At 34.8% G+C, this 23,216-nt stretch overlaps 1 protein-coding gene and 1 long non-coding RNA gene across 4 annotated transcripts in view; one reads left to right on the top strand and one right to left on the bottom strand.

Annotated features, from left to right (window-relative positions):
• The window catches only part of LOC118186504 (uncharacterized), a 443,057-nt gene that overhangs the window by 246,635 nt on the left and 173,206 nt on the right, over positions 1-23,216 (bottom strand). The window lies entirely within an intron of this gene.
• Positions 15,960-23,216, top strand: part of LOC146997143 (uncharacterized) — a 99,341-nt gene continuing 92,084 nt past the window's right edge. Inside the window, exons 1-2 of the long non-coding RNA XR_015041149.1 lie at positions 15,960-16,200; positions 19,766-19,822. This is a non-coding gene — a long non-coding RNA (uncharacterized LOC146997143). The remainder of the gene's footprint in view (positions 16,201-19,765; positions 19,823-23,216) is intronic.

Below are 23,216 nucleotides of genomic sequence, written 5' to 3'. Positions count from 1 at the left end.
TTTTTTAAATGATTTTGCTAACATCATATGATCCACATAACTATATATATTCTTATTTTTTTTATTTTACTGAATTTACATTTTTTAAAGGTACGAAGTGTGACATTTTTCTTTTTAACCAACGTCGGGCGCTCAGCCGATTTTGGCTTGGCTACTACTAATGCCAGAAGTTGGCGGTCACTTTATTATTATGGAGGCACCTAATAGGTCAGCCACCTTTGCCTCGGACAGATACAACCAAGCCTTTTTGGGATTCGAAACCGGACCCTTTGGTATCGCAGTCAGCTCCCCTAACCACTATACCTTCTGGGCTGCCAGCGCGACATTGTTAATTTGAAGACTTCAGATGGAGTTTTCTTTCCTAACTAAACTCGTGTTAATAATTCATAATAATTCTTTTTAAAATTCCTTATCTATAAGATCGTTTAGCTAATCCTATGTCTTGTGATAATATCAGTTTAAGCTCGTTTCTTGTTTTTTCTGTTTGCAAAAAACGCATATTTCGTCCGAATGGCTTTCAAAATGTGGCCATCACATTTACAGCCATGTATTATATCCGTAAACAATTCTTTAATTGTTTAAAAATATAATACATAGTTATGAAGGATCAGTATGTATGAACGTCGTGTATTCCTTGCATTGTGGAAAAAGACGGCAACTAGAACTACCATATGTACGTAGTTTTTCCTCCACCTGAACATGTGTAGGGCAAAACCCGAATTTTGACTTTTAGTTTTGTTAGTGGTTTTTTTATTATAGTTATTTATTTATTTCATAATTTGTACAAATTTAATAATTTTTTTCTTAACAAACAGCGATCTGAAAGCCAAAAGTGGCAACCTCGCTCGAAATAAAACACTTTTATATACGGAGAGCAACACTGTAGCCATTTAGCAAAATATATCATTACTTCCTCAGTTCTAATCAACAAACTCTATTTAAAAGCAACATGTTGCCACTGCCTGTTATAAAATACGTTTAGTTTCCATCTCCAGTGTGTTGCCATTCAGAACGTTTTGAGATATTAACTTGCAGATTTGGTGTGGAAAGTTATTGAATAACAAAATAAATGATTTAAAATCAATAAACACAGTTTTTAAGAATATTTTTTCTAACTTTAAGTATGATTAATTTAAACAATAAGAAAGATAATAAGAAATGTTAAACACTTTGATGAAATTACACTAGCTGTACTCATTCATTATATATTCGTTTTCATTATATACTTTTATAATATATACTTTTCGATTTTACTTCCATGTACGGAGTAAAGGAAGCATTGCAATTGGGTATCCTATTTCAATGGAAACATCCACTATTATCGTTCCCGAATCCATGTGGAAATTGAAGAAGAATAAGACACGTATCAGCTGGATTTCATCCACAGCTTGACGCCTTCTGGAATGCCACCTCATTGTCTGAATTTGAAAGTTTATATTATATAGTTATGCTTATGATAGAGTTATAGTTATGCTTCTACGAATTCTAAATCTGTCGGTGGGACTCTGCAATGGAACAAGGCACATTGTGAAGAGAATTATGCAAAATGTTTTAGATTGTGAAGTCATTCCTGGAGAGAATGCTGAATCAAGAGTTTTCATTCCAGATATTGAACTTTCACTTCAGATTCAAACCTCCCCTTTCAGTTCAAGTGAAGACAGTTTCCTATCAGGCTTGCATTTTGTATGACTATTAATAGGTCACAGAAAGAAACACTTTAGAAAGCTGGAATTTAGTTACCTCAACCAGTTTTCAATCATGGAATGCTTTATGTAACTTTTTAAAGACGTTCGTCTATGAGGAATGTTCGTGTTTTAGTGAAAGACATCAAGAAGCAAGCCCGTTTGATACTTAGCTGTTCTAAAGTATTCACACGAAATATTATTTACAGGGAGGTAACAACATAAAACTGAAAACATTTGAGATTTTTGGATGACTAGGATAAACAGAAGCAACTCAAGATGCAGCTGAAATAGTTTGAGAATTATGCATTAGTCAATTTTATGTCTGTCGTTACAATGTAAAATTTAGAGTTGTTAAGGAATCGGAAGTTTTATTATTTTTTCAATGCTAAAACATTTTTATAAATTTTTCTTTTCAGGTCTACATGCAATTGTTGTCATTAAATTTTAAAAATTTTATGCATTTTCTTTTTTAGGTATTTATGGAAGTGATTTCATCCACATGAAAAATATTTTTTCAGGTGTACATAGAAATTATTTCATATAAATTAAAATGAAAATTTTAAAAGATGGGCGAGCTGCGCCCATGCCCATCTGATGGGCTTACGCGGTAGATTTAAAAAAATATTTTCTGTTTTTCTTTGAAATATCAAACATCTCCACAAATTTAACATGGGAACTCTTTTAGACACGAACAATGAATAAAGCGGGCTGAGACCGCTCAGCTGGCGGATTTGCCCGCTAGTCTATACTACACTCATGTCCATAAATTAGGATAATTCGGAGTCACGCGGAAATCGAACTCTAAAATAAATATATCACCTGTAAAATCACTACAAACATCTTTAAGAATCATATGCAAATTCCAGGAAGTAACCAGATGACACCGATGGTACGTCACAATGACAAGAGTGTAAGAGAGTGATATATAAGGAATACAGGCAAACAAGTAAAATTGTTCGAAGGCGCTTTATAAGCATTTCAGTTCAATAACCGAATAGTTATGACACAAAGGACGCATTTGGATGATTTTTTACGTGGTAGAATTATCGGCCGTCTGGAATGTGGGCGTACCCAACTGGAGGTATCAGACGAACTTGAAATTGCCCAGAGCGTGATCTCCAGGCTTTGGCAACGATTCCAAGATGATGGTAACGTGAGTAGACGTTACAGCACAGGTCGCCCCAGAGTTACAACGCCGAATGAGGACCGGTATTTGGCAGTTACTGCAAAAGAAACAGGTGGAGCACAGCCTCAGAACTGCCTCGTCAGCTCTCTTCAGCCACTGGTACGACAATTTTAAGGCAGACCGTGTACAAATGATTAGGGCAGATTGGTCTATATGTTCGTAGATCTGTCAAATGTGTTCCACTTACTGCAACTCACTGTCGCCTGCGGTTAGCCTGGAGTAGAGCCTGCGGTTAGCCTGGAGTGATTTTGCATTATCCTTAATTTATGGACATGAGTGTATTAAAATCTCTTCGCATCTGTCCGTTCGTTTGTGGCGTCATCTTCTGCATTGTGCATTGTGGACACCGCAACAGTGGGCTTGTGTGACGTTTTTCGAGAAGTCCAGGTTTAGCTTGCAGTCTGATTCTCGCCGGACTTTCATATGGAGAGCTCCAGGTACCCGTTACCACCAAGAAAACATCATTGAAAGACACCGTTACGGTGGTGCAGGAGTGCTCGTTTGGGGTGTAATTATTCTGGGTTCCAGAACTGACCTGCATGTTCAATTTGGACAAGCCAAATCTATCGGGACGTCATTCTGGAACAACATGTACGTTTGCTTCGGGGCGCCATGGGCGCACAATTTGTGTTTCTGGATGGCAACGCCCCTCCTCACCGTGGAAACATCGTAAGCCAATACCTTCAATCGGAGGATATCACCCGTATGCGCTAGCCAGCATTCTCACCGGACTTGAATCCAGTAGAGCACGTGTGGGACATGCTTGGCCGAAGAGTTGCAGCCCGTCAACCTCCTCCTACATGTCAACTTCAGAGAGCATTGCTTTTTAAGTGGTGTAATATCCCCCAAGATCAGATCGATAATTTGATACTCAGCATGTCTAGGCGTTGTACGGACTGCATTGCATCGTCTGGGAGACATACAATGTATTAACAATCATACCAACCATGTAATATTGGTTTTTTGTAAATAGGTGTTTTTTGTAATTTGCTCCAGGGAGAAAAAATCGCTAATTTTTTTAATAATAAGAAACATACAGCATCGTTTTTTGCTCTTTACCTTTTGTTTAATAAATAAGCTTTACAAATAAATCAAATTTGTTTTGCTTCTAACTCTTCCTTTGCCTGATTTTGCATTATCTTTAATTTATGGACATGAGTGTATTAAAATCTCTTCGCATCTGTCCGTTTGTTTGTCGCGTCATCTTCTCCGGAACGACAGAAAGTTGAATTTCGAAAGAGGTACCCCCTCCCCGGATTCCAATTATTCCCGGGATGCGATTTCGACCATTGTCATCTCTGTACGACTTTACGCAGCCGAGATATTAATTAAAAACTCAGAAAACACTAAATTCATCACTCATTTCTCCGAGTGGCAACAATCTCAGGAGTCCCTGGAGATAAAAATGCTTTATTTCGAAAAGTGTTGCCACTGCTAGCTTTCAAATCGTAGAGTTTGTTTATAAAAATATGTTAGTTTTACAAAATATGAAAAATAACATTGCCAAGCGTTATTATTATATACTAGTGTGCAAAAATTAAGGACGATGACGAAAAATTAGCATATCAGCTGAACGAAGAGGCAGAGCGGACAGAAAGACCAATCAGGAGATTAAGTAAGGTAATGTACGGTAGCACATGCGCAGATATGCAGGTAGACGTAATGGAGGAGTGTCTGAGTAGTATAAAGCATGTTGTCGGTGTAAGATCAGTATTTCTGGCAAAGAGATTGCACGCCGTATAGCAGTTAAGATCACACCGAGTTGCTGCCTCAGCGAGAAATGGCGAATAATCAATCTGTTAGACGACATCTGGATGCTTTTCCCGAGGACGAATCATTGGGAAGTTGGAGGAAGGCCGCAGTGTGACAAGTGTGGCTGCAGAGTTCGGAATTGCTCACAGCATCGTTTCACGACTTTGGAGACAATTTCAAACTACAGGAACAGCTATCCGGGGGTTTAGTAGTGGTCCTCCACGAGGAACCACATCCGCAGATGACCAGTATATTGCCTTACAGCCCAGAAGAAACAGGCGGCAGACAGCGGGAGAAATCGCTAGACACACGACACAGGCGACTGGACGACCGATATCGCGTTTTACCGTGGCCAGAAGACTTCACGGTGGTGGTCTGTTTGCACGACGCCTTGTACGGTGTGTACCTCTAACGCCTGCCCATCGGAGAAGGCGTTCTCTGTGGTGCCGGCAACACCAGAATTGGAGAGACAATGAATGGGGACGAGTACTCTTTACAGATGAGAGCAGATTCAGTCTGAGTAGCGATTCTCATCGCATAGTCATCTGGAGAGAGCGGGGAAGCCGCAATCATCCCTCGAACATCATTGAAAGGGACAGGTATGGAGGTGGCGGTGTTCTCGTTTAGGGAGGCATCATGCTTGGCCTTCACATCTTCGACGCAGGTTCAGTCAACGGGACCCGTTATTGTAACGAGATTCTTCTTCCATATGTGCGTCTTTTTAGAGGCACTATGGGTCCGCAGTTCCTTTTCATGGACGACAATGCACCATGTCATCGCACAGTAGCTGCCAAACAGCTCTTAGTGAGGATATTGAACGTATGGATTGGCCAGCACGATCTCCGGATCTCAATCCCATCGAGCATGTATGGAATTTTCTAGGAAGACGCTTGGCAGCTCGTACCTTACCACCAGTAACGATTCCGGAGCTTCGATTGGCGCTGCAAGACGAATGGGCAGCAATGCCTCAACAACTCATTGACACCCTCATTCTCAGCATGGGCAGACGCTGTGAAACCTGCCTAGCAGTCAGGGGAGATCATATCCCCTATTAAAGACTGGATGTTTCTTGCTGGACACCCATCACAGGGATGTTTCGGCCTTCAGTCGCATTGCGCTCCATGCTACTTTTTCAATAAAGCTTCTTTTTATCCCTCTGATTTCTCTTTTAGTAAGTGTTGCTTACATTACTCATGTCCTTACGTATTGGGGATCTTACGGTATTAAATGTGTTGATTTGGAAAGCTTTTGTACCAAGTTATATTGAAAAAAACCGTCTCGTCCTTAATTTTTGCACACCAGTGTATAATGTCATATTCTGATGTTCAAGAAAGCTCGCGATTTCATTTGACGTCAGTGCATGCGGAAAATTGTCCGTTAACGTCAGCATTTTAAATAAATATCTGCTGTTGGAAACTTTTTTTGTTTCAGGTTAGTATAACTGACATAGTATGTTATTTCGATGTTAATTCTTTTATTGATATTAAGAAAAAGTTGTTATATTACATTAAATTTAAATCATGACGTCGTACATATATTTAAAGCTGAAGTGTCAAAAGTTTTGTTTCTTGTTCGGCAACAAAAATTTATTTACGAATTCTTTGTTGCTCGGAAAGAATGAACTGATTACATTCATACTGGAATGCTTTTATGCATTTCCGTTAGAGGTGTATATAGAACTTATAAATTTTTTTTGGCCGCAGCACGCTAGTCTAACATAATGTATTTTTTCCTTTACATCAAATCAGCAGATCCATGTTATAATTTAATTTGGAGTATTTTTCGCCTTTCCCCCATATTTTATATTAAATGTTACATTGAAAACAGCAGTGTTCCTAGTTAGCACAGAACTTAGAAATTTCGAATTAAATAGAGAATTTATTGATCAACATACTGTGATCTGATGTTGGTAAATTCGACAGTCTACTAGAATGTATATATTGATATTATCTTTAGTGTAGAAATAACCAAATGCAAAGACAGCAGACCGAAGCGAAGTGGATTACATCGGGAAACTTAATGTTTCTTACGATCTTAATAACCACAACTTATGCGAAAAATATGTAATAGAAAATAAATTAAAAATTACATAATATTTTGGAAAATAGGTAAATTCAGAACATTTAAAATAAAACTTTTCAAATACTGCTTTTGAATATATTCGTGTTCTTTAATTCTATATTCGCCTGAAGCTTAATATAATTGAACTGCAGCTCTTGCTTAAAGCTATGAAAGAAAATAAATGAGGTTGATGTAGTATTTAAGGTAAAAAATTCCTATACTAGTTCGATCAAAAGATGTTTATTTGATTATGAGAAAGCATATACAAGAAAAGATATTTAATTAGATGATTTTCTAGGAAAGACAGAATCGTATTCATGTTGTCCGAGAAGAAAAGAACTAGAAATATCTAAGGAGCTTTTAGCTAGGGTTTGAACCGTGAAAAATTACCAGCGGTTCACATCTTAGCAATTCAGCTGATTGAGTCTGAAAAGTTTTATGAAGTCTATTCATAAAGTTCACATACTAGGAATAATACATAAATTACTTTTGGAGATAGATACTGCCAGTTTCCGTTTGCTCTTGCTTAAGTTTATCTTTCGAATAAATGTTCCGTGTCCTCTTTTATCGTACTTCAATGCAATAAACATGTATTTTTTACTTATTGCTGAAATATGAAACTTTTATTTGATAACAAGAACTAAAATAAGAGTTTAAAGAAAGTTTGCGGAAATATTTTAATTCCGCATATAATAAATGAGTAGCTAGAATAAAGACCGAATGCGACGCTCAATTTAACCCATGCTGTCTAATATGGAATAGTATTAACTGGTGAATAATAATTCCTTTTTCAATTACTGTAACTGAAGGTGGTCGTGAAAACTTTTGTATGTTATTTCTACGAAAAGCACTTCAGAAATGTGTTTCTTTCGAAAGAAATATATAATTTTAGCATAAATAATCCTTTTTTTATCCAGAACGGCGGGCTCTTGTTTTTCTTCGACACTGGCCACTGCTTAGGCTGGAAGTGGTGGCCATTTTAGTATGGAGACACGTAATAGGCGACCACCGTTACCTTCTATGAAGAGACGGATATTTACAACGTGCCTTTTTGGGGATCCGAACGTCGGCCCTTCAGTATCGCAGTCACCGGAAGTAATACATATAATACCAAATAATGTAATAACGATATTAAGATTCTTTAGTCAGGAGCTCAAAATGTTTACAGAAATAAAGTATCAGCATTGTTCTTCCCGCGCTAAATGAGAAGACGGAAAGGATTAATAAAGCTAATATTAAAAAAATTATTTAGCGCTGCCCAGATAGTATAATGGTCCTCTAATCTCTATACCATCTCGAAGGCGCATAAATAACTATGTACAATAAAAATAAAACTTTCTTTTTCTTGCTATTGCATAATTATCTTTACTTTTCAAACACGAATTTCTAGGTCTGATATGTTTTTCACAGTATATAGTATCACATATAATAATCATAGTACTACTAAAAATACTCATTGTGATATTTCGTAATTCAGACAGTGCTATCAATTTTATCATGACACTTATGAATTTATGAGCGAATTAATGAATTTTCTAATGTGTTCGGAGCTTTTGTCTTTACATGAAGAGCGTCATATTCGGTCGGGGGTCATATTCAATAACGGGTCGATATCAGATTCAAATTCTCTGTTGTCTAATTAGTTCCTTATAGTGCTTTTAGACTCTCATAACTCTAATATAACAGACAAAACTGCATTTTCTAAGACACGAAACGCTTTCTGTTGTAAATTTGTTATTTTGAAAATAAAAATCATTTTTGCGACACGATGTGTCACAAAAACTTTTGCACTCGATTATTTTAAAAACGTAATATATAGGGTGATTTAACGAGCATGGGACAAACTTGGGGGAGTGGTTGAGCATACTAAAACATGTACCTTTTGTATAGGAATGTAGGGTCTAAAGTGACATGTTAAGCCACGAGCGCAAAAAGTGACACGAGAGGGAAAATGAGTTTATTTACAAAATCAACGCAAAGCGTTTCTTTCCAGCAACACAGTATTCAGAAGAAATGTTCAAAATTGTGACCACTAGCAATAATACATGCTTGGTAGCGTCGTAAAAGAGTTTGTCGAACATTTTGAAAAATGTTAGGCATTTCGCGCACGCTTGCAGCCGCAATAGATATTCCTGCAACGAGGTCCTCCAGCGAGTCAACAGGTCTCTCTTAAATGATACCCTTCATATGCCCCCATAAACAGAAATCCACGCTGAATAAACCTGGCGAACGGGTTGGCCATCGGACTGGTCCACCACGCCCAATCCATCGCCCTGAACAATTCGCATCCAAGTAATTTCGGACGAAGTAATTCTTCCGTTGATTCATCGGATCATCGGATCGCGGTTTGCGCAGCTCTCTACCGCCCTCTACCCGCAGCATTGCCATCCAGTCACAGCTGTTCGTATTACTGTTGGTGATCGCGCTTTTGAACATTTCTTGTGAATACTGTACTGCTGAAAAGAAGCGCTTTTGTTGATTTTGTAAATAAATTCATTTTTCCTCCAGTGTCATTTTTTGCTTTGAGGCTTAACATGCTACTTTAGATCCTACACTCCTATACACAAATACATGTTTTAGTATGCTCAACCATCCCTGAAATTTTGTCCCATGATCATGGAATCACCCTGTATAACCTTTCTTTGCATTAATAATCAAGAACATGTGAGAATCATAACTTGGAAATTATAGGATTTGAAAACTTGATGAATCATTTGTAATAAAGCCTGTCATTTGTGATAAAGAGTAGATAATGTTTGTTACTCTAATATTGATGAATATGTTAATCACATATTCATCAATATTAGAGTAACAAACATTATCTATTCTTTCCTGACTCCGTGGTAAGTTGGAAGAGAAAGCCCTATAAATCAGGAATTATTTAAAAAGCATCGATTTCTGAAAAAGAATTCGAAATAGCACTTTCAGTACACAAAGACAGAGCTTCCGTCTCTCAGTTGACAAATGAATATTTCCAGTTGCAATAGCTTATCAGAAAAATGGGAAATATACTTTTGCAAAATAAGCATCAAGTTTACGTGATGTTGTTTCTATAATAATCTACCAGAATCTCCATATGAAAATACGCTTTGTCAAATAAGGGTTACACATTAGAAAAAGAGTCTAAAAATTTCTACTATTACGTAATAACAGCATTTTACTTATCACATTGTTTTGTGCTAACACGTATTAAAATTGTTATTATTTATCAGATAAAAGCAGGTACATATTACTTTGATGACGAAACTTTAGAAACGATTTTCCATAAGTCAAATTAAATTTTGAAAAGTTCCATAATGTATAAGCTATAACCATTTTTTCCATAACCTGTAAACTCATGTGCAAAAATGTTTATTTAAAACGCATTGTTTGCACGGAATTTCGTTTGCGTCAACACTTCAAAAATATTTACGATACGATAAAATATATAACAATTATTATTTTCATTTAAAAATGACCTTAACTAATTGAAAAAAATTGAAATATCAAGATTAAAAATCAATTTACACTAAAACTTAATTTTCTACACCATTCGCAAGATAAAAACTATTTTTTTTAGAGTTAGGTTAGTACGTGTTTCATAATGGCATTGCTGAATTTGGTACTTATGGCAACCAACTTGGGGTAGTTTGGCGAATTTTACAGAAGAACAATCACTTTTATTGTAAAAATAATACACTACACACATGCTGATTATTATACAGCAGTCTGAAAGATCCACATTGAAATGGAAGACAGAGGAAAACTGTGACTCAAAATTATGGCAGACTTATTCTTGGAGCTTGAGCGATAGTTCGAATAACTGGACAGTGTGAGAATTGATGGGAATTCTACTGTTTTTTTGAGGTAAAATACAAATTGCAATCTGAAGAAGAAAATGTCTTGGTAATCCCCAATCCTATGCAGAAGCCTGACGTTAATGAAAGTATGGGCCAAGCACCTTCACTGATAATCTGATCATAAAAGATTAGACTCTATATTGGTTTCAAAAAATCCTCCATTTTAACTTCAATAAAAAAAAAGAATCTTTATTTGTTATGTGGTGTTCGCAAAGTGATATACTTAAATGCTCGTAACATTACGATGAACTATTGCATTTCAATTTACGAAGTATGTGGGCTGCTTATTTTTGAAGTATGTGGGCTGTTATGTGGTGGGCTGTTATTTGTTATGTGGTGTTCGCAAAGTGATATACTTAAATGCTCGTAACATTACGATGAACTATTGCATTTCAATTTACGAAGTATGTGGGCTGCTTATTTTTGAAGTATGTGGGCTGTTATGTGGTGGGCTGTTATTTGTTATGTGGTGTTCGCAAAGTGATATACTTAAATGCTCGTAACATTACGATGAACTATTGCATTTCAATTTACGAAGTATGTGGGCTGCTTATTTTTGAAGTATGTGGGCTGTTATGTGGTGGGCTGTTATTTGTTATGTGGTGTTCGCAAAGTGAGATACTTAAATGCTCGTAACATTACGATGAACTATTGCATTTCAATTTACGAAGTATGTGGGCTGCTTATTTTTGAAGTATGTGGGCTGTTATGTGGTGGGCTGTTATTTGTTATGTGGTGTTCGCAAAGTGATATACTTAAATGCTCGTAACATTACGATGAACTATTGCATTTCAATTTACGAAGTATGTGGGCTGCTTATTTTTGAAGTATGTGGGCTGTTATGTGGTGGGCTGTTATTTGTTATGTGGTGTTCGCAAAGTGATATACTTAAATGCTCGTAACATTACGATGAACTATTGCATTTCAATTTACGAAGTATGTGGGCTGCTTATTTTTGAAGTATGTGGGCTGTTATGTGGTGGGCTGTTATTTGTTATGTGGTGTTCGCAAAGTGATATACTTAAATGCTCGTAACATTACGATGAACTATTGCATTTCAATTTACGAAGTATGTGGGCTGCTTATTTTTGAAGTATGTGGGCTGTTATGTGGTGGGCTGTTATTTGTTATGTGGTGTTCGCAAAGTGAGATACTTAAATGCTCGTAACATTACGATGAACTATTGCATTTCAATTTACGAAGTATGTGGGCTGCTTATTTTTGAAGTATGTGGGCTGTTATGTGGTGGGCTGTTATTTGTTATGTGGTGTTCGCAAAGTGAGATACTTAAATGCTCGTAACATTACGATGAACTATTGCATTTCAATTTACGAAGTATGTGGGCTGCTTATTTTTGAAGTATGTGGGCTGTTATGTGGTGGGCTGTTATTTGTTATGTGGTGTTCGCAAAGTGATATACTTAAATGCTCGTAACATTACGATGAACTATTGCATTTCAATTTACGAAGTATGTGGGCTGCTTATTTTTGAAGTATGTGGGCTGTTATGTGGTGGGCTGTTATTTGTTATGTGGTGTTCGCAAAGTGATATACTTAAATGCTCGTAACATTACGATGAACTATTGCATTTCAATTTACGAAGTATGTGGGCTGCTTATTTTTGAAGTATGTGGGCTGTTATGTGGTGGGCTGTTATTTGTTATGTGGTGTTCGCAAAGTGAGATACTTAAATGCTCGTAACATTACGATGAACTATTGCATTTCAATTTACGAAGTATGTGGGCTGCTTATTTTTGAAGTATGTGGGCTGTTATGTGGTGGGCTGTTATTTGTTATGTGGTGTTCGCAAAGTGAGATACTTAAATGCTCGTAACATTACGATGAACTATTGCATTTCAATTTACGAAGTATGTGGGCTGCTTATTTTTGAAGTGTGTGGGCTGTTATGTGGTGGGCTGTTATTTGTTATGTGGTGTTCGCAAAGTGAGATACTTAAATGCTCGTAACATTACGATGAACTATTGCATTTCAATTTACGAAGTATGTGGGCTGCTTATTTTTGAAGTATGTGGGCTGTTATGTGGTGGGCTGTTATTTGTTATGTGGTGTTCGCAAAGTGATATACTTAAATGCTCGTAACATTACGATGAACTATTGCATTTCAATTTACGAAGTATGTGGGCTGCTTATTTTTGAAGTATGTGGGCTGTTATGTGGTGGGCTGTTATTTGTTATGTGGTGTTCGCAAAGTGAGATACTTAAATGCTCGTAACATTACGATGAACTATTGCATTTCAATTTACGAAGTATGTGGGCTGCTTATTTTTGAAGTATGTGGGCTGTTATGTGGTGGGCTGTTATTTGTTATGTGGTGTTCGCAAAGTGAGATACTTAAATGCTCGTAACATTACGATGAACTATTGCATTTCAATTTACGAAGTATGTGGGCTGCTTATTTTTGAAGTATGTGGGCTGTTATGTGGTGGGCTGTTATGTGGTGGGCTGTTATTTGTTATGTGGTGTTCGCAAAGTGAGATACTTAAATGCTCGTAACATTACGATGAACTATTGCATTTCAATTTACGAAGTATGTGGGCTGCTTATTTTTGAAGTATGTGGGCTGTTATGTGGTGGGCTGTTATTTGTTATGTGGTGTTCGCAAAGTGATATACTTAAATGCTCGTAACATTACGATGAACTATTGCATTTCAATTTACGAAGTATGTGGGCTGCTTATTTTTGAAGTATGTGGGCTGTTATGTGGTGGGCTGTTATTTGTTATGTGGTGTTCGCAAAGTGATATACTTAAATGCTCGTAACATTACGATGAACTATTGCATTTCAATTTACGAAGTATGTGGGCTGCTTATTTTTGAAGTATGTGGGCTGTTATGTGGTGGGCTGTTATTTGTTATGTGGTGTTCGCAAAGTGAGATACTTAAATGCTCGTAACATTACGATGAACTATTGCATTTCAATTTACGAAGTATGTGGGCTGCTTATTTTTGAAGTATGTGGGCTGTTATGTGGTGGGCTGTTATTTGTTATGTGGTGTTCGCAAAGTGAGATACTTAAATGCTCGTAACATTACGATGAACTATTGCATTTCAATTTACGAAGTATGTGGGCTGCTTATTTTTGAAGTATGTGGGCTGTTATGTGGTGGGCTGTTATTTGTTATGTGGTGTTCGCAAAGTGAGATACTTAAATGCTCGTAACATTACGATGAACTATTGCATTTCAATTTACGAAGTATGTGGGCTGCTTATTTTTGAAGTATGTGGGCTGTTATGTGGTGGGCTGTTATTTGTTATGTGGTGTTCGCAAAGTGAGATACTTAAATGCTCGTAACATTACGATGAACTATTGCATTTCAATTTACTAAGTATGTGGGCTGCTTATTTTTGAAGTATGTGGGCTGCTTATTTATTTTATATTTTATATTTTTTATAAAATACATTTTACTCAATGTATATATTGTTACGAAGAGGTTATCAGTTTTAGAATAGCTACTGGTGAATTAAGCTGTCAGTTTCTTCCCTCGCTGGCATGTTTAGATTTAAGCTGTCAGTTTCTTCCCTTGTTGGCGCTTTTTGATTTTACAGCAAAATAACAACAGGACGAAAATTCTCATCAGCCAGCATGACTTTTTTATATTAGCTCTATTACTCCTTTCAGACTTCTTATTTAAAGTGTGAATAACAATGCTGATACTTTGTTTCTGTAAACATTTTGAGCTTCTGACTAAAGAACCTTAATATCGTTATTACATTATTTGGTTGACGATACTATTCAAAATATTCATCTGTAAGCATTCAAAGTGTGTGTTTACATGAGATATGTTAATACTTGCTAGAAAAGTGTTAATAAACACAAAGAATAAATAATTACGTTAAATAAAAGTATTTATTGTACCTTCGTCACAAATAGGCCCTTCATATCCAGGCATTGAAATATCCAGAATTTTAAATGCATTTCTTATTTTTTATAATACAATTATAGGTTGCACAATGCAGTAGCATTAAAAAAAGATTCATTTGGTATCAATGCCTAACGAGTTAAAATAATTTTCAGCAACTATGCATGAAAAAAAGGTCCTTTAAGTTTCATAATTGTTGCAAGCTCTGTAATACATACTAATAAATATTCTAGATTACTAATTTCAAAGCAAAATTAATTGTTTATGAAAACGCAATTTTACTCAGGCTTAATTTGACGTTTCAAGGGAAACCGATGGTATGTGTTAATAGCTTTAAAACATAAAATAGCACAGTAAAATAAAAGTTGGATACAAAAGAATTTAAAATATTGATTTTCATATATTAAGCCTCTTATGCACGAAATGACAGCTCGGTGGAAAAGAAAAGGATTAATAATTGAATTTAAAGAGATTATTTTGCAAATGCTGTTACTTGAATTCAAAAAATACTTCCATTTGAACTAACGACACATTTAAAACTTTTCTTAAAGTGATCGTTTTACGAATAAATACTGTATTTCAATGGGTTAGGTATGAGACCGATCTTGTTCAAAACATCAATTATTTAAATATCAGTTCTCGATATTAATGCGAAGAGGTAACTGTTACATAAGGGATTCTGAATTTCATTGCCTTAATTTCCGAATTTCATTTCATTTCCTTAACTTCAAGTTTTAAGCTTTAACTTCAAGTTCAAGCTTTAACTTCAAGTTTCTCATTAGCTGTCAATCTATGAGTTGTATAAATTTGAAAAAAAGACTTCATCCAATATTTTTTATAAAATAAAGCTTTATTTCTTTTGCAGCTTAAGTAGACCTAATATGAACTATGTAGAACAGCCTTGTCATTTGTTTTATTGTTAGATAATCCGGCAAAATAATGGTAGAACGTTTATGTTAATGGCTTTGAATGCAACTAAGAATTGTGGAATAACGTAAAAATTTTAATTTCATCAATCAAAAAGGGAAGACGATACGTACGTGAATGTGACAATCGCGGACTACTGCTTATTTCGGAATACGGAAGTTCTGAAATAATGTTATGTGGAGTATTTTCACTTCATGTGCTGGTCAACCTACGAAATCATTCCGGCCGGTCAAACGTTTTACTCTTTTTTTTTTTTTTTTTTTTTTTTTTTTTTTTTTTTTTAAAGTAAAGCAGTACAAGTGAGGTATCAACTCAGATTGATTAATGAAAAACAGTAAAATGTAACAATCAATAAAATGTAACAACAGTAAATGTAAAAACCGATCGCCTTTTTAGCAAGACGAATAAATTATATTTTTCAGCCAGAAACGAAATTTATGCATTTCCGGGAAAATGCAGAACTTAATTTAATATCAATAACGTTTTAAACATTGCATAAAGACACGGCTCAAACTTTAATTAATATCCAAAGATTTGTTTATTTGATAACATATAATGAGTAACCAAAATCTTAGAGACAGCCAGATTTTTTACATGTTTCAGCTTTTCAATGATACATAATGATGTAACAGCAAGAAACTATTTACATAAGACACGCTGATCTTGAAAAGGAATAATTATGTGTAAAAATGAATTAAGACCCAACATTTGCGAGATTTTTATCGAGGCATGATTATAGGTGCAAGAAGATTCATTTTGGACACCTATGAAAAGGTTGTATTCTCATTTTAGGCGTTTAGGAAGGAGCAGCTGATCCAGTAAACCTCAGCCATTAAGGAAAATTCTGGTAACACAGGAGCAGCTATATAAGGTATGGTAGCTCAGTATAACGCAGCATTATATTTATTTATTTATTTGTTCTATAACTTGTTCGTGTAAGCCTGGTGGTATATTTTGCAGAACACGAGGATTTTAGATAAAAAATAACAAAAAAAAAAAAAAAAAATACGCAGGATGCATCTCGAAGCACATTTAAACGGATGGACAACACGATGGACTTTACAGCAAGAGATTCAAAACAAGAAATCTCGTGAACCTTAAAGATCCTAACCATTCGAAAAATTTCCTTTATCAGTGTAATCTCGTTTCCATCTTTATCGTACAGATGACAGTATCTGAATATGGCGTAAGCAAGATAATTCCTGAATATCTTTTGCTCAATGACAACTCTTCAAGCTGATGATTGTGGAATTACGGTCTGTGAAATATTTTTGGGGACTATAGTGAGTCCTTTGACATGCACACCATAGAAACAGGCGTCACACCATAGCTTATTTCAGTATCATTGATCATGTGCATTCCTTTATGACTGTTATATCCCTTGATGCAGATGCATATTAGTGCTCTCAATAGGACAATATAGCTTGTACTACGCAAGATTAATCTCAGATACGTTAGAAGTAGGATTTGGAATTTAAATTGCTTCTATGGCCAACTCAGTCATCTTACGGCTGAAATTAAAATTAAACGTAGAAAAATACGCTACTAAGGATGTCTGCAATATTTTGGCATCTAAGCATATATAAATACATAAAGGATTCTTTTCACCATTATAAAGTAAGTTTCTGAAGTTGCTCACAGTTTCGATTTTGGCTCAGACTAAAAACCTATCATTAAAATATTTACATTTTTGTATCATTGTTCTTCTTGCTGCGATGCTGTACTTAAATTCTGCTTATAAACATAGGTCTCTGAAGAATCTCTCATTGTCATCCAGAACAACTGACTGGATTTCAAATAAAAATAATTTTATGTTAATTACCCCAGTATTACTTCGAAACAATGTAGATGAAAACGATAAATCTTTGAATGCCATCAAATCTTCCATTACAACCTTATAGTATTTCCATAAAGAACTTCATATACCCCTAACGTGGGTTTCCACGCATGGATGCATTATCACAGAAACTTAGACCATACGGCGCTTTCCTTAGAGGACTGCGTATGTTAAAGATTTTGTGCTGCTGTTGACACATTTATTCACGAATTTCCCCATGGTCTCAAAGGCTGAACTGCTATTCTTGTAGAGATTATGCGAAGGGTATGTTAGGTATATGTTAGATCAAATATATAATATTTTATTTTCGATCTTGACATTATTCATCTGATTACGTGAAGACGTACAAAATACTTGAAAATTCACTTTGGACATTATCTTATTATTTCATTTATTAGTTTATCTGCACTTATAAACTTAATAATTTTTTAAGGTTCAGTTAATTTGAATAACCTTGCATTTATATAACATTTACATTGATTTAGGAATCAAAAATATATCTGCCTAGGGTTTGTAGTTTTGTAAACGATCCATAACATTTTGTTATTTTATGTTTTTTCGAATATCAGTAACTGATTTGAAACTGGAGCATGGAGAATATGACAAAAAAAATGAAGCTTTAATTGAAGCACAAAAATAAATTCAAGCTGCATAAATATTCAAACTTTTGCCAAATTGGACCCTAAAACATGAAACGTCTATCCACATTTCAGTAATAACTGATAAGAAAGATATCTACGCGTACACTTGTGCAAACAGAAGTCGTATACATAATGTAATCATAGCGTATACATAGCGTTTTTCTTACCGTACGGATTCGCGGATTTGGAGAGAATAACAACGACAGTACTCGATGAAGTATCGAAACACAATTTATTAGCCAGTATTCTCAGGGCAGCTCCAAAATCACGTTTATAGTCGTCGAAGAACTACTGTAAACACGTTGAAATAATCGGTGACACAGCCTTCAGGCTATCAGGCTGTAATGGTGAAGAAAGCTTCAAGACAAAGTACCAGGCTCTAAGAACGTACTGTAAGATGAAACTCGACGATGCACTAACTCGGAATACACTAAGACACTCTCTCGATGCACTCGACGACCAACTCGGCAGTAGACTACGAGATACTGAGTAACGATGAGACTCACTGATTCGACTACGCACTGACTCTTCGCCTACCAGCAGAATTTATATAGCTTTTGGCCTTACGTTCGAGAACATTGTGGGCCAAACCAGTAAAACTTCGTTTCAGAAGGTTCTGCACCCGTCTATGGCAGTGGTGGCGAATCTTTTTGGGGTCGCGAACCCAAAATGGAATGGCCGCGTGCCATTCCGTTAAAGATAATTAAATTAGAATTATTCATAAGTTACCTCAAAGTGCATAGATCTGAAAACTGGAATTACTATTTTATTATTTAGTAATGAAAGTAATAAAACTCACCGGTAGTCTGCAATAAATGTGAATTCGTTTAGCAAACATTAGTTCAACTTTTGCGTATTCTGTGCAATGCAACAAGTAATATGATTGGCCCAAACAATTGAAACGTCTTAAATTGGGTCAATAAATATGTATATCATTTCTATGGCGATATATGAAAATCTTATATCTAGGCTTAGGCCCTATGCCTGTGGCATTATGAGATAAATAAGTATGTGAAACTTTCAAGAACAGACTAAAACACTCATTTAAATTACATAGTGTCATTTTATTGTGATTATTGATTAAGGAAGTGGTAATTTAGTCGCGTGTCGGCTGATGAGGTTCTGCTTTAGGTTCGTCATCACTGGCCTATGGCATATCGCCAATTTTGTCTCTAAATGTCTTCAAATAGGCGATTTCTTACCAAATATGGCAACCCTGCTTTCCCTTGCCATTTTCTGGCAATCCTAAACCTGCTTCTGGGAGAAGCTATCTTACTGCAGCTGGACATTTCATAACAATATAATTATATGTCGTATACATAACCCGGAATCTTTCAAGTAAAGCACCTTCGGCTTTCTCAAGAGGATAACAGTTCACTGAGTGTAAAAAAATATATTGCTGTTAGATACATAATAAATATATAGTTCTTAACATTAATTATGATGGTGATATTAAATATAGTTTCATGTTTTGTATAAAGCCCAAAATTAAATTATATTAGTAAATTACTAAATATAGATATCAAAAATACAGATGCATATACAGAAATAGGCTACATACTTATTTATTATTTACTATTTTATTCAAAAATCAATTACTTATTTACAAATTTATCATTTACTGTTACTGATCACTTACTATGTTTCATTCTCTTAATTTTAATACCCAGCAATGCTTTTATGCTCTTAAATGCTGCCGTAAACAATATGCAGAAACTTATTTATATACTGTGTTACGCTTCTATGGAAATCTGGGTTTTTAAAAGTTTAAACTTGCAATAAATGTACAAAAGTGAAAATCATTATTTGTTAAAATATGTATATATAGTTTAATTTTAGTGCAATAAATATGAACTGTTTATTTAATTAACTATTAGTATAATATATGCCTGACATTTTTAAATAATACTAAGAATGTAATAAACTAATGGAGTGTTAACCTGTTCTATTTAAAATAGATAGCAATAGTAAAAGGACTGGCTTTTCCAAAGAAGACAGAGTAAATGTTTGCTGAGGTAAATATATAAAAAAATTTTTTAATTTAAGCACGTAATTTACAAAGTATAGCCAACTTTAAAATTTAACTACTGAGAAACGTTTATAGTTAAGCTACTTCAGATCCCAGTAACTGAAATAAATTATATTTTGTGAGAAGTAATAAAGAACTCTAATATTCAGAAGTGTTTTTCTAAGAACGCAAAACAAATTGAAACATATTTAATGAAATTTTTATTATTTTCCTTAAAAGCATCTTTCATAACGGCATAAACGAAATACCTTTAATGATGTAGCGGTAAATTCTACGACTGAAATATCTAATAATGTCTTATAGAAAGAAACAAGACTGGAGGCAAATCGTTTCATTTTTTCTGGTTCCTTATTTATTCTAATAAGAATATTCGTGATTTTCTCATTTTATGTAATTGTAAACGCACTTACAACTCATTGTGAAACGTATGCGCTACCAGAACAAAGAAAACATAAAATAAATTCAATTATTAATGTTACTAATGTAATAAATTCAACAAAAAACTAAATGCATAATTAAATTATTTATGCTATGTATAGCATAGGTTTTTAGTTTCCAGTAAATCTAACATATTTAACGCAGTACTTCTAAAAATATCAAGATAATAATGATCGCATTATTAACCACATATTATTGTACGAAATATTTTAATTTAGAATATCTTGTCCTCCACTGTCTTTTGTTTTCCAATGAATATATCTATCAAGCGCAGTTAAAACTGACTTAATATTTGGTATGCAAATAAGAAATAATAATGCAATATAAACATTTTGCAAACGTATTCCATATGCCACGGTTTCAGTATCAGGTTTCTGTGCCTAAAACCTCATGTAAATAATGTGATCAAAGAATAAATTATTTAGGAAAAAACGTAATGGATTTTAAGCATTAGAATATTTTTCTGCAGAGAACTCTTCAGCAAATTACGCATTTGTTTGCCTATAATCAGAAAAGTTAAAAACAGATATCGGTCTGCGCGAAAATTTCATAACAATAGAAATTAGAAGTAAATAAATAAAAGTCAGACGAGTGCTGAAAATTTCAAAAATATTTCTTAAATAACCATAACACTTACATATGCAGGGTGTAAAAGAAATCATGATTACAGATTCAAGAAGATGTACAGCACACTACAATAACCATTTTTTTGCATAAGAATGTACATGCATAAGTGACGCCTTGAAGAACAAATACAAGACCTGAAAAGAAATATAAAATATTTACTTGTAGCATTGTTGATAAGTACTTCTTTAAATGTTTACCATACTTGTTAAAAACTGTTTCCATCAACAATAAGAGTAGATATATGACAGTATTTTTTATGGAGTGATTTGCTTGTACTCTTGCTGGCAGAGAGCAGTACCTAGCAAAAATACCTGGAATCTTTGAGAGTGTAAGTCATTCACACTTCAGCACTACCAAGCATGTATTTTTGTTGGTGGGCAAAGTTTTGAGCAATTATCGTTAATATTATTGTACAGAAACAATTAACAATGATTCTGCAAGTATCGTCCTTTTGTATTACATCTTTTGAGAATATCCTCAACATTCTACGAAATCTGTGGAGAAACTCTGTCTTGTATAATGACTTCGGGTAAAAAACACTGATGTGCATCCCGAGCAGGATAAATTTGTTCTCTAACAACGCTGTATATCGTTGACCATTGACAAGGTAAGTGACAGAACCTGTCGGAGTCAACTCTTCGAAAATGTACAGCCCCAAAATAAATGATGCAGTAAATACACACCATGCCATCAAGTTTGGAAAACGAAACTGAACATCTTCAACCGAGCTCGAATTTTATGGAACCCAAAATCGGCTGTTTTGAATATTTCCTAAGGTCATCCAAAGGAAAAAAACAGTTCTTCTTTCCAGAGATAGCTCCAAGATCATGCAGAATCGATCTTACAGAGAGCAAGAAACTGGTCTAAAAACTGCAGTTGAGAGTCAAAGTTATGTAGAAGCAACTGCTGGAAAAGCGAAAGCTTGAACAAGTAATACTATAGGATATCCTGCAGAATCTTATGCAGAGTTGGACGTGACCTCTACAACGCCTTAACTTCACAATGAGCTGGTATTCAAGTTTAAAGCTCTTTACTTTTCATGTTCAACCGCAACTTCCATTACTACCTTGAGAAACAACTTTCAAAATCTTATGGGCAATTGAACATCGCCTAAACAACGCCTTTGCTACACGATGAGCTGGTCTTAACACTTGAAACGCAGCCTTTTCTACTACCCTGTAAAACAAAAACGCTTACTCTTTCAGGATGAAGAGCGAGTGATCCTACTGATTCAAATTTCATTATAATTTTGCGTGGCCCTTTATCAGTGATAGGACCCATTTGAAACGAGTTCAAGTCGAAAATGTCGGTAAAGCCACTTATGTAGAACCAACGTTTTGAAAAAGAATTTAACTAATAAAACGCGGTTCTTCCTTTAAAGGTCTTTGTGAATGATAAAACAAGTTCTATTTGAATGTCTGGAGTTTTTATAACAGATTCTGAATGATGCTGTAAAACTCTGCACGTGTACAACGGGTATTTTATAGCAATGCGGCCTCTACATTTGGAACTAATTTGATTTTTTGCTAAATTTCTTTTTCATTCCTTTATTATATCATATAATAAATAATAGTTGCTTCGGGGTTTTGTTTGTAGTTTTTATTTATCAGTAATATTAGTACCGACTGAAATTTAAGTATGAGCGATTTACTGGAATTTTTGCTCAAGATGCCCTCACGACACGGCTGTATAAATCGAATAGAATTATGTGTGTTACAAACGAAGCGAAAGTTTTCAGTGAAGAAACATTTTTTTTTTCACTTGGGAGACTCATACTTAAAACAGTAAAATATGTCTCTAATTTTTTTTAGAATTTCCATAATTTATCTATAATGAGGCCTTTTTCTTTTATCATTTGTAAACTGAAAAATACCTGGTACTATATTTCCCTTCGGCAGTTTACTAATTTACTTACTAATAACATCTAGACTCTGAAAACTCATGGAAACTGTATTTTTAATAATTTCACATTACACCAGATTTCAAATATTTGCTGCATTACACATCTAATTGATCTGACAGTGGGAACATATGGTGTAAATGGAGCTGATTTTGACAAGAATCAACGCATTAATTATTTTGCTTCAATTTTAAGAATTTTCAGGACAAATTAGCTTCTTACTATTCTTACGCATGAGGGAAGCTATGAAAATACCCTTTCACCCAGTGAGTTGTAACAGGAAACTCTGGTCTAATTGCCATTATTCAACAGTTTTACGTGGCTGATCCTAATAAATGAAATTATTGAAATATAAAAAATGCTGAGGAAATTTCTTAAAGAAATAAATACTACGAAAAAAAAGTTTGATAATAAG

This window comes from Stegodyphus dumicola, chromosome 5, assembly GCF_044657685.1.
Source record: "Stegodyphus dumicola isolate Sdum_Otavi_A_Nest chromosome 5, ASM4465768v1".
Taxonomy (NCBI): domain Eukaryota; kingdom Metazoa; phylum Arthropoda; class Arachnida; order Araneae; family Eresidae; genus Stegodyphus; species Stegodyphus dumicola.
This window is presented reverse-complemented; position numbering and strand designations above follow the sequence as displayed.